General features: G+C 42.7%; 1 non-coding gene across 1 annotated transcript; it reads left to right on the top strand.

Moving 5' to 3' along the window:
* The first annotated feature begins 1083 nt into the window (after positions 1 to 1083).
* TRNAK-CUU (transfer RNA lysine (anticodon CUU)) lies at positions 1084 to 1156 on the top strand. Its single transcript has one exon. It is a non-coding gene; the product is annotated as a tRNA-Lys (tRNA).
* The last annotated feature ends 9645 nt before the right edge of the window (positions 1157 to 10801 follow it).

Below are 10801 nucleotides of genomic sequence, written 5' to 3'. Positions count from 1 at the left end.
TTTGCTCCCAGCACTGCTCTTTCTCCTCATTTAGTCTTTTGCTATATTTTTGTTGAGATTTAATAAACCTTTTAAATTTTAAAAGTGTAATTTCTCACACCAGCTGTAAATAAAAATATATGTTTAGAAAATACAAACACTTCATAAGAATAGGGGGCTATCAAGAACAGCTGTTGCCTGAAAATTAAAAAACCTGATTAACTCTTTATTTTTTTCCTTTGTTACCTTCTGAGCATCAGTGATGCTTTAACAACCTCATATCTAGAGTATTTTAAATGTGTTGTTCATCTTTATGAAAACCATGTGATTCTTACGGGTAGGCTTACTGGATTTTTTTCATGAAATTAAAAAAAAAAGAAATTGAAAAAATGTTGCTCTTTCCATAAATGCAGTGTTTTCAGCTCAGTTTTTTAGGTTAGCCTGTTACTTCAGGGGGAAAGGTTTTTCGAAGTTAAAATTCACATATAAATTAGGTGTCTTCTGTGTCTAAGAAGTTATGCTTAGATCCTGTTGTGAAATTTATAAATATGACACTTACTGTCCCTTCTCTGAAAATTACTTTTTCTAGAGAAGGAGTAATAGACTTCAACAGGAACAACTGTGGGCATATGAGACCTGTCCTGTCCCTAGTGCAAGGGACTGGAGCTTCCAAGCATGATCTGTAGTGCACTCTGTTGAAATGTGGTTATAACATTTGGGGGGATGGGGTATAGGTATCATAATATACTTTTGCCACTGTTTAAAGGCTTCTGGCTGCAGTTATGCTGCATTTCAACAATAAAATCTATTTTCAGAAGTTTTAGCACTAAAGCAACACTGTTTCACGCAGTAGGAACAATTAACATAATTCCAGTGGTGAGAATATAAGGATGGCTTTTTTACACAGATAATCTCAGTGTCTTGGTTAGAAATATTATTAAGACAGAAATTTGGAAAGCGGTCCATTTTTGAACTGCTGTCACCACTTCAAGCTGACTACAACACCAGAATGTGTATTTCATGTGACCTTTATCTATATTTGAGAATCTGTAGAAAAAATTATCATTTAATTTTCAATATTTTATGCACATCTGTACCAGTGTGGCCCGGCTAGCTCAGTCATTAGAGCATGAGACTCTTAATCTCAGTGTCGTGGGTTCGAGCCTCACATTGGGCACCATTGGTAGCAGCATAGCAGGATGGTAGAAATGCTGCAAACTTCTTTGAAGCATCTCCTTCAGAAGCTGCTCAGAGTAAGGGCGCAAAAGCAGCCATTTCAAGTCCATGCACACACACACGCCACAGATAGCTCAGCAGAGGAAAGACAGGAAGGATCTTTGTATGATGTATTCCAGCAAAGGTTTATTGCATCCACCACACCAAAGGAAAACCAGGGACAAAAGACAGAACATGTGCTCTGCACAAGGCTTAAGTAGGTGAAGATACAGGGGCGGTACAAAGGGAAGAAGGGGCCTGCCACCAGGGGTACCACAACCAATGAGGAAACAGGGAAAGGAGAAACCAGGGGAAGTTGGGACATATGGGGAAAGGAACTGGGATGGATCAGTGTTGTGCAAGACTCCATGGGGAAGTCTTTTCCGTTTGCCCAGGTGGGGAAACTCTATGGTAAGTCTCTCCGGGGGAGGGCTCAGGGGAATTCCCTGAGGGGGAAAGATCAAGAGGATTCCACAATTCCCCTGCTTTTTCTTACTAAGAAGACTTCCCCAATGGACTTCTGCAGATGCTTAACTAAACAGGGAAACATGAGTAAAACAATAAAAACAATTATTACAATCCAACAAATTTCTTTAACAAAAGATGGAACCCATTCTGTCAACCCCCATTGTCTGAAAAGTTCATTGATCAACAGAGAGTCTTGTAATCTTTTGGAGCAGTGGACAGTCATCTTCTTCTGTGGCGAACATCTGCGTCTACAGTATTTTTCCTTCTTCTGCTCCACGCCACCTGAGCGTGACCTCTTTCCTCTCTCTGGGGTTCTGGGGAAGTGTCTCTGGGTGTTGTATTTGATGACTTTATGAACGGCTTGATATTCTTGCCGGGAATCCACCTGGGGCCAGATTCTCTGGACACGCAAGCATAGCCTCTGCCCCAAGTTACTAATGGAAATGAACCCATTATTTGTTTGGATTCAGGGTCTTTGATCAGCACAAGGGGTTTCTCTGTGAGTTGAGCTCTGCTAGTGCTGGAGAAGTGCCTGACAATGGGAGGGTTTGGCTTCATAAATGAATTATTAAGAAAATTGATGACATAAAGAGCCTTACATAATCTTTCCACATTTCGTAGTGTTTCAACACTCCCACGCTGCTGATCAAGGATTCTCTTGAGTGTATGATGAGCTCTCTCTACAATGGATTGCCCTGTTGGTGAGTGGGGTAGGACAGTGGTGTGTTTCACCTCCTACTGATCGAGGAACAGTTTGAAATTTTTGGAGGTATTGCTAGTAAAAGATTTTAAAATCATAGAAAATTAGGGGAATTAGAAAGAAAGTTAGGCTTAGTAGGCCCTGGGAAAATGTTAAAGGTAGGCCCTGGGAAATGTTAGACCTTGTATTTGCTAGATCATGTGAAACTGTATTGGAATATTTACCAATATAGCCGGACAGGATGTGCCTGAGCTTGTCTGGCCCTTGGTGCTGAACCAAATATTGGCAACTGTGGTGTTTTCACCTCAGACACAATTTTGGCTAGCTGTGTGCTGCAGCTGAGCACATGGAGGCAAGTCCAGGCATGCAGGAGCTCTGGTGGTGGCGGGATGGAGCCTCCTCCCTTAAGAGGGTCCACTCCTCAGGTTTTCCTCTGGCAGAGATGCTTTAAGGCAATGGTGAAGGAAAGGAGTCAGTTCTGATGGAGGGTTTTGATCCAGAGCTTTATTCTGGCCCACAGGCCTCTGAATTCAGCAAAAGCTCCAACAGAACTCTCCAAACTGAGTGGTTGCTGGCTCTTTTAATGCTGGGGAGAGGGGGAGGGGAGGGGTAGGAAGCCCACCAACCAGGTACATAGGAGGAGGTCTTAAGGGACAAAGGACACGTGGATGGCCCAATGCCCCCCCAGGGGTAGAGAGCATCCTTTGAATCTGCCAATCACTCGATGCCCTTCTGGAATTCCAGGATTGACAGACAGTACTCGGCAGGGGTCAGGGAGGGGAAAGGAGAAGTGATTGACATACCTGGGAGGGAATCTTCAGGGGAGGGACCGGGTTTCTTCAGTAAATCCTGAAATCACAACGCAACAAAACTGCACCTGTGTAGTCAGTATATGATAAATGATATAATTGTTAGATGTGATTAGATATAATTATTGTTTAAAGAATCACGAGAAACTATGTTAAGGGTTTGAGGGGGATCTTGAGAAATCCATGCTTGGATGAAATCAATGTATAAAATGGAACAATGTACGTTTAATAACTAATATGTAAGTTATATAACAATAGAATATAAAACATATTCAACTCAAAACCATGTCGGGTCAGATTTAGGTCTGTGTACCCCTGTCACCCAGAGCTCTTCAATAAAAGCACCTGCATATAATAATTCCGTGATTACGTGTTTCTGAACGCTAACATTTTTGGCGACCCAGATGGGACCCTATGAGTGCTGCTGAGTGAATTTGCGACTCGATCACGCTCCAGCTAGCACCGAGGAATTCTCGGGGAGCCCATTGGCCGCGACCATCTCCGCCACTCACAATGTCCCCGGGAGAGAGGTAAGGTGCTTTTACTCTGGTTTGGTTGCCTGCCAATAAGACCCAGTGAAAGCTACGCTTGGTTGGGCTAAGGAATTCCTGGTATTGCCTAGGCACCGTCCGTTAGACAATCGCGAAAACATTGTGGGCTCAGCATTTGTGGTGTACTGTAGTTTTAATATAGTGAAGCTTAAAGGGATTTTAGGTGGCAATACCCCCAATACTGCGAACTTCCCCTTTGGGATGTGTTGGGGAAGATGAAACAGGAAAGCCTTATAAATATGATTGTCTGGCAAAAAATTTTGAGAATATGGAAACTATAAGCGAGATTGAAATGAAAGCAAGCTTTGAGATCCCTTAGTTACTGAACAACGGGAAATCAACGATGTGGCCAGCTGAAGGTAATCCCCTTTTGATGAAACAAGACCCTCTGCTTGCTGGCAGGTCCAAGGGTCCGAGCAGACCCTGCCAGCTTGGCAGAAGGGGTCCAAAGAGTAGTTTTTAGGGTTTAAAATGTAGCACAGTATGGTAATGTAATGATTCTTATAGGCTTTATGGAAATGCTATAGGATTTGTATATTGTACTAGATTAGTTAGTGAGAATCAGAATATTCAACACAAAAGATGATTTATTGTATTGTAACGGGAACTTCGCTCTCTTAGCTCTTGTCTTTTACTCTCTTACCCCTTTTACTCTCATAGGCTTTTACGCTCTTACCCTCTCATCCTCTCTACCCCTCTCTTCTCTCGGGCCTGCTCTGAGCTGCAGCTGGCAGGTCCCAGCAGGGCCCTGCACCCACGCCCTCTGCAATAAACTGCAAGTTCCATGACCTGGCTTCAGAGATCTCTCGTCTCTGTCCGTCTCGACCGTGCTAACCCCCGACGCTCCGACAGGGGTGCTTATTAGCACATTGGAAACAGGGTAATTTTGGGGAAGAGTTACGTAAGGCTAAGTTGATTGATTATTGCAATACATGGTGGCCAGAATATATCTTGGAGGATGGCGAAAAGTGGCCAAAGAATGGGTATTTGCAATATAACACCATTTTGCAGTTGATGTCGTTTTGTAAGAAAGAAGGAAAATGGGACGAGGTTTTGTATGTTGATTTGTTTCTTTATTTGCAAGGTAAGCCAGAATGGCAGGTTGAATGTGGATTAATGGTGGTTAGAGCATCTGCAAGTGATAAGTGTGGGGTTTGTGTAAAAGAGAAACATTGTCTAGAACACTTGGTTTTGAAAGAAAATCTGAGTAGGAAAACCAATACAGATGTTGATTTACAGGTAGCTCCAACAAGACCAAGAGAACCTAACCCTATTCTGCCTGCTTCACCTGCCCCTATTTCACTGTCTGCTCCTACTTCACCTAATTCTATCTTGCCTAGTCCTTCTTCACCCTTCTCTCTTTATCCTCCTCTCCCATCGTCACCTGATCTCTCTTCCTCAGGAGATGATCCAAATCTAACTGTGATACAAAGAAGGAGGGGGGAGGGGAATTGTAAGTTAAGGAGATAGTGATAGTGGAGGTGAATCAGTGACATTGGTATCTCGCAGGACTCGAAGTCAGTCAAAGATTGCCCCTGTCTTGGCTAGAAAAGACCTGGGCAGACAAAAGTGGACTGTGATTAATCCCTTGAGACAAGGAGTAAGAGTGGAGGAGCCTGACCACTCCGGCTGTTCGTCTCTGCACGGTCACGAGTAGGATGGCCTTGGGACAGCCCGCGCTTCAAAGGACAAGTCTGGACTCTTCAGATTTTCAGTCTTCGAATTGTTTATTATTTCTTATCTACAAAATTTTCTTTCAGCCCGACAGAGGTCTGACCAGCAAGGTAGCCAAGGGCACTCTGACCTCCCACTGGGCGGTCATCTATTTTTATACTAAAAACTATGTACATCATATTTACCTTTATTTCCCAATACCTTTCATCCATATTAGCAAGTGCACCTTCACCAAGGACCAATCCCAAAGTGCCAACATCACCACAGAAAATGGATGACAAGAAGAAGAAAGAAGAAGGACAAGACATGCCCTGATCCCTCCATCTTGTCTCCATAACCCCCCTGTACCAAAATCCCAAAATTTATATTTCACACTGCAAATACTTCTTTCTTACACCATTCATTCCCAAGTGACTCTCTTGTCCTCAAACAGGTGGCACATCCCTTGAAGGGTCAAAGTCCAACCACCAGGCGCTTCTGGCAACATTCCAGGATTTCCGAGCCCCCCCCAAGGGTTGTCTCAGTAACTCTGTGCTGAGTTCCCACAGGGGCCAGTGTTTGTACAAGTGCCTTTTTCTCCTGTGGATTTAGTAATTTGGAAACAATCGGCTGGGACTTATAGGGAAAATCTCAATAGAGTGGCATGGGTGGTAAAATGGTTATGAAAACTCATAAGACAGATTGAGATGATATACAAGTAATATTAGATAGTTTAATAGATTCTACTGAGAAAGAGATGGTACTTAAGGCAGCCAAGGAGAGGGCAAGGGAGGATATCAGAAATGGACTTGTAACAGGAGCTCTAGATGATAATTTTCCAACCGAGGATCCAGGGTGGGATCCTAATGCACCTGGGCATATGCGGAGGCTGAAGAAATATCAGGAGTGGGTCCAGATGGGAGTTCAGAATGCTGTGCCTAAGACTATGAATTGGTCTAAACTGTATGAGGTCCCACAGGAAGAGAAAAAATCCCCTACTGCGTATTTGGAAAGGCTTAAGGAGGCAGCGAGAAAATATACAGATCTCCAAATAGACACAGAACAAGCAAAGGTTCAACCTGCTCTCATATTCCTGGGGCAGTCACAGGATGATATCAGAAGGAAATTGCAAAAATTAGAAGGGGAGGAATTAAGGAATCTGGATAAACTACTTGAGGTAACCGGGAAAGTATACAATAATAGAGAAAAGGAGGCTGATAAAAGGCAGCAGCAAAATCTTTTGGCAGTAATACAAGGAAAGGGGAACCCAGATTTCAGGACATGGGGCAGAGGTGGTTGTGGACTGGGTAGAGGTGGGTTCGGCAGGGGTCATGGAAGCCAGTCATGCAAGGGTTAAGCTTAAATCAATGTGTGTATTGCAAGCAGGAGGGGCATTGGAAGAGAGAATGCCCAAGCAACCCATACTACTGGTTAAACCAGGGCAATCAGTTCCAGCAGGAAGACATTGCCAAGGCTATGGTACTAGGAGAATATCACAGCTGACTAGGACCGGAAACAATCCACACAGGAACCTTTAGTGACTTTATTATTAGGTGATAGAGAGGTGGAATTCCTGGTGGATACAGGGGCCACGTATTCTGTACTAAATGATTCGCAAGTGCGATTTGGGGACAAGCAAACAACAATATTTGGGGCCACAGGGAAGGAGGAAAATCGGCCATTCTTGCAACCCTTAGATTTGTGTTTTGGGAACAAGGTTTTAATGCATGAATTCTTATATGTACCTGAGTGTCCAATTCTGCATTTAGGGAGGGATTTGCTGGAGAAACTTGATGCAGTAATACCTTTGAGGAAAGGGAACTTCTAATGAAAATACCTGAATCAAAGATGGGACAAATTTTAATGACCAAAGAAAAACTGGTCCCCTGTGTCCCCCTCTGTCTCTAGGGAAGTAGAAGATGCAGTGATCTCCTCTGTACAGGAAACAGATATACCAGGAAAATCTAAATTGGTCCAGCCAGTGCATATAGAGTTAAAAGAAGGGGCGAGGGCTATACAGGTCAAACAGCATTCTATAAAACTAGAAGCACAGCAAGGAACAGCAAAGACTATTGATAAATTCTTGAAATACCAAATTCTAGAGGAATGTGAATCAAAATTTAATATGCCAGTATTTCTAGTGAAGAAACCAAATAGTGAGTATAAATTAGTGAAAGATTTGGGAGCAATAAACGAAATAACAAAGGACATTTATCCAGTGGTAGCAAATCCCTACACATTGCTGACATCCGTAAAAGAGATATATAAATAGTTTACCGTGATTGATCTAAAAGATGCTTTTTTATGCAAACCCCTTGACAAAGAAAGTAGGAAACTGTTTGCCTTTGAGTGGGAAAATCCAGGGAACGGAAGAAAAACCCAGATTACATGGAAACAACTTCCACGAGGATACAAGAACTTGACGACCCTATTTGGAAACTAACTGGTGAAGGAGCTGGAGATTTAGACTGAGAATGGGCAAATACTGAGAAATCAATACCTGTTGTTGGAGTATGTTGATGATATACTGATTGCTACAGAAGAAAAAGCAACCAGCATAAAGGTAACAATTGACATTTTAAATTCACAGGGAATGGGAGGTTCTAAAGTATCCAGAAAAAAGGCACAAATTGCCCAACAGACTGTGATCTACCTGAGATGTGAAATTTCACAAGGGCAATGAAAACTAGGTACTAACCGTATTCCAACTATTTGTGCTATTGCAGAGCCCCAGAATCTACATGAGCTGCGAGTCTTTCTTGGGATGGCAGGGTGGTGTCGCCTGTGGATCATGGACTATGGACTGATTGTGAAACCCCTGTACAAAGCCCAGAAGATGCAGCTATTCACCTAAAGCAAAGCACAGAAAGAAGCCTTCCTAAAATTAAAAGAAGCACTGACAACCGCTCCACCATTAGGGTTACCTGATCTGTTTAAAGATTTTCAGCTGTTTGTACATGAAAGGATGCGCCTAGCACTGGGAGTCGTGACCCAATGGCTGGGAGGCTGGAAAAAGCCAATAGGCTATTTTTCCAAACAACTTGACAACATAAGTGCTGGATGGCCTTCATGTCTGCGGGCAGTTGCAGCCACTGTGATGCTAATACAAGAAGCCAGGAAGCTCACTATGGGAAGGCACATAGATGTCTATGTACCACACATGGTAACCACTGCTTTAGAGCAGAAAGGGGGCCATTGGCTATCTCCAAGTAGGATGATAAAATTCCAGGTAATCCTGACTGAGCAGGATGATGTCACATTAAAGACAACTAACCTTTTGAATCCAGCTTTGTTTCTAGGTACCACAACTGAAGAAGGCCCATTAGAACATGACTGTGTAGAAGTAATAGAGTACACCTATTCAGCAAGAGAAAACCTGAAAGACGTCCTGTCACTGACATATTTTCATAAAAATCCCTTCTTTAGGATTTTTCTCCCTTCTGAGAAGCTGTGGCCTCAGCAACAAAATGTAAACAATTGTTATCTGCTGCTGTAGAATGCAACAGGTGGATCTGTGATTGGTCTTGGGTGGATGTTTGGATTTACTGACCACTCATGGCAGAGCTGGGTCTTGCTTTCTGCTGGGACACAGATCTTTGTTATTCATTCCTATTCTATTCTTAGCTTAGCTAGCCTTCTGAGAACTTTCCTTCTATTTCTTTTTAGTATAGTTATAATGTAATATATACCATAAAATAATAAATCAAGCCTTCTGAACATGAGGTCAACATTCTCGCCTCTCTCTCACCCTGAAACCCTTGTGACCGCTGTGACAACATCCCGCTAGAGTAGCCAGTGTAGGAACTATTCACAGATGGAAGCAGCTTCGTAGAGAACGGAACCAGATACGCTGGATATGCAGTAACAACAGCCAGTACAGTAGTAGAGGCAAAAGCATTACCACCAAATACATCTTCCCAGAGGGCAGAACTGGTTGCCTTAACCAGAGCATGAGAATTAGGTGAAGGGAAAAAGGTAAACATATGGACTGACTCAAAGTATGCTTTTAGAGTGATGCATGTACACAGAGCGCTGTGGAAAGAAAGAGGACTACTGTCTTCTCAAGGTATGCACATTAAACATCAAGATGCAGTCCTGCAATTGATAAAAGCAGTACAAAAACCTGAACAAGTGGCAATTATACACTGTAAAGCACACCAATCAGGGAACTTCAAAATTTGTGAGGGAAATCAAAAGGCAGACAGGACAGCTCGACAGGTTGCTTGAGAAGTGCAAACAGCAATGGCATTGATACCCTTAAAAATTAATGTATCTCAATTCAATTTGCCTCTAAAACCAAAATATTCAGTAGAAGATGAGAGATTGGGATGTTTGCTAAATGCACAAAAGAACTCAGAAGGGTGGTATGTGAGTGCACAAGGACAAATAATGGTACCCGCCTTGATAATGAGAGAAGTTCTACAAATTAAACATAAATGTCATTGGGGTGCAGAGGCATTGGTAAAATTGCTAAAGTGAAGTTTAATCTCAGTTTAGATGTTAAAAATGGCAAAATCAGTAATGTCAAAATGTGAGATCTGCTTAAAAAACAACCCAGTGGCTAGATGGCAAGCACAGCTAGGAAAGATTTGAATAGGAATAAAACCAAGAGACTATCGGCAGGTGGATTTTGTAGAATTGCCAAGAACTTGAGGATACAAATATCTGTTAGTGGGGGTTGACACGTTTTCTGGATAGCCAGAAGCCCTTCCCTGTCACACAAACCAAGCAAAGGAAACAGTTAAGTGGTTACTACAGGAGATCATTCTCAGGTTTGGAGTACCCCTGGGTATATTATCAGACAGGGGGCCATTTTATAGCCACAGTAGTAAGAGAAGTAAGTAGATTGCTGGGAATAACTTGGGACCTCCACACACCATGGAGACCCCAGTCAAGTGGACAGGGAGAGAGGATGAATCAGACACTAAAGAGACAAATCAGTAAAATATGCGAAGAAGCCAAGCTGCAGTGGCCCCAGGCTTCGCCAATAGCACTGCTGAGGATTCGGATAAAGCCTAGGAGTGGGATGTCAGTCAGTCCTTATGAGATATTGTATGGGAAACCATATGAATCTCCTGAGCCTAACCCAAATGTATATGTCATGGGAAAGCAGGAAGTATATAATTATGTTCTGTCTCTCGGGAAAACTTTAGCTCGGCTTCAGAATGCCCTCATGTGGAATCGGCCGCTGACTCTCGAGAATGTAGTTCATGACATACATCCAGGAGATGAAGTGTACATGTTAAGGTTTAGGCCTGGCAAAGCCAGGGCCCCCATAAATATACCTTTTACCTGATATCTGCTGTGAGATGTGGCCAGGAAATAAGCAAAGCAGGCTCCAACTTAAACATAAAGAGAAGTTTATTAACTAAACTACACACACAATTACTAAACTACACACACAATTACTAACCTACACACACACA

Source organism: Melozone crissalis, unplaced genomic scaffold, assembly GCF_028551555.1.
Source record: "Melozone crissalis strain CALT ecotype California unplaced genomic scaffold, PUWL_Pcris_2 ptg000049l_1, whole genome shotgun sequence".
Lineage (NCBI taxonomy): Eukaryota > Metazoa > Chordata > Aves > Passeriformes > Passerellidae > Melozone > Melozone crissalis.
Note: the sequence above shows the minus strand (reverse complement) of the source record. Positions and strands in the feature narration are given on the sequence as shown.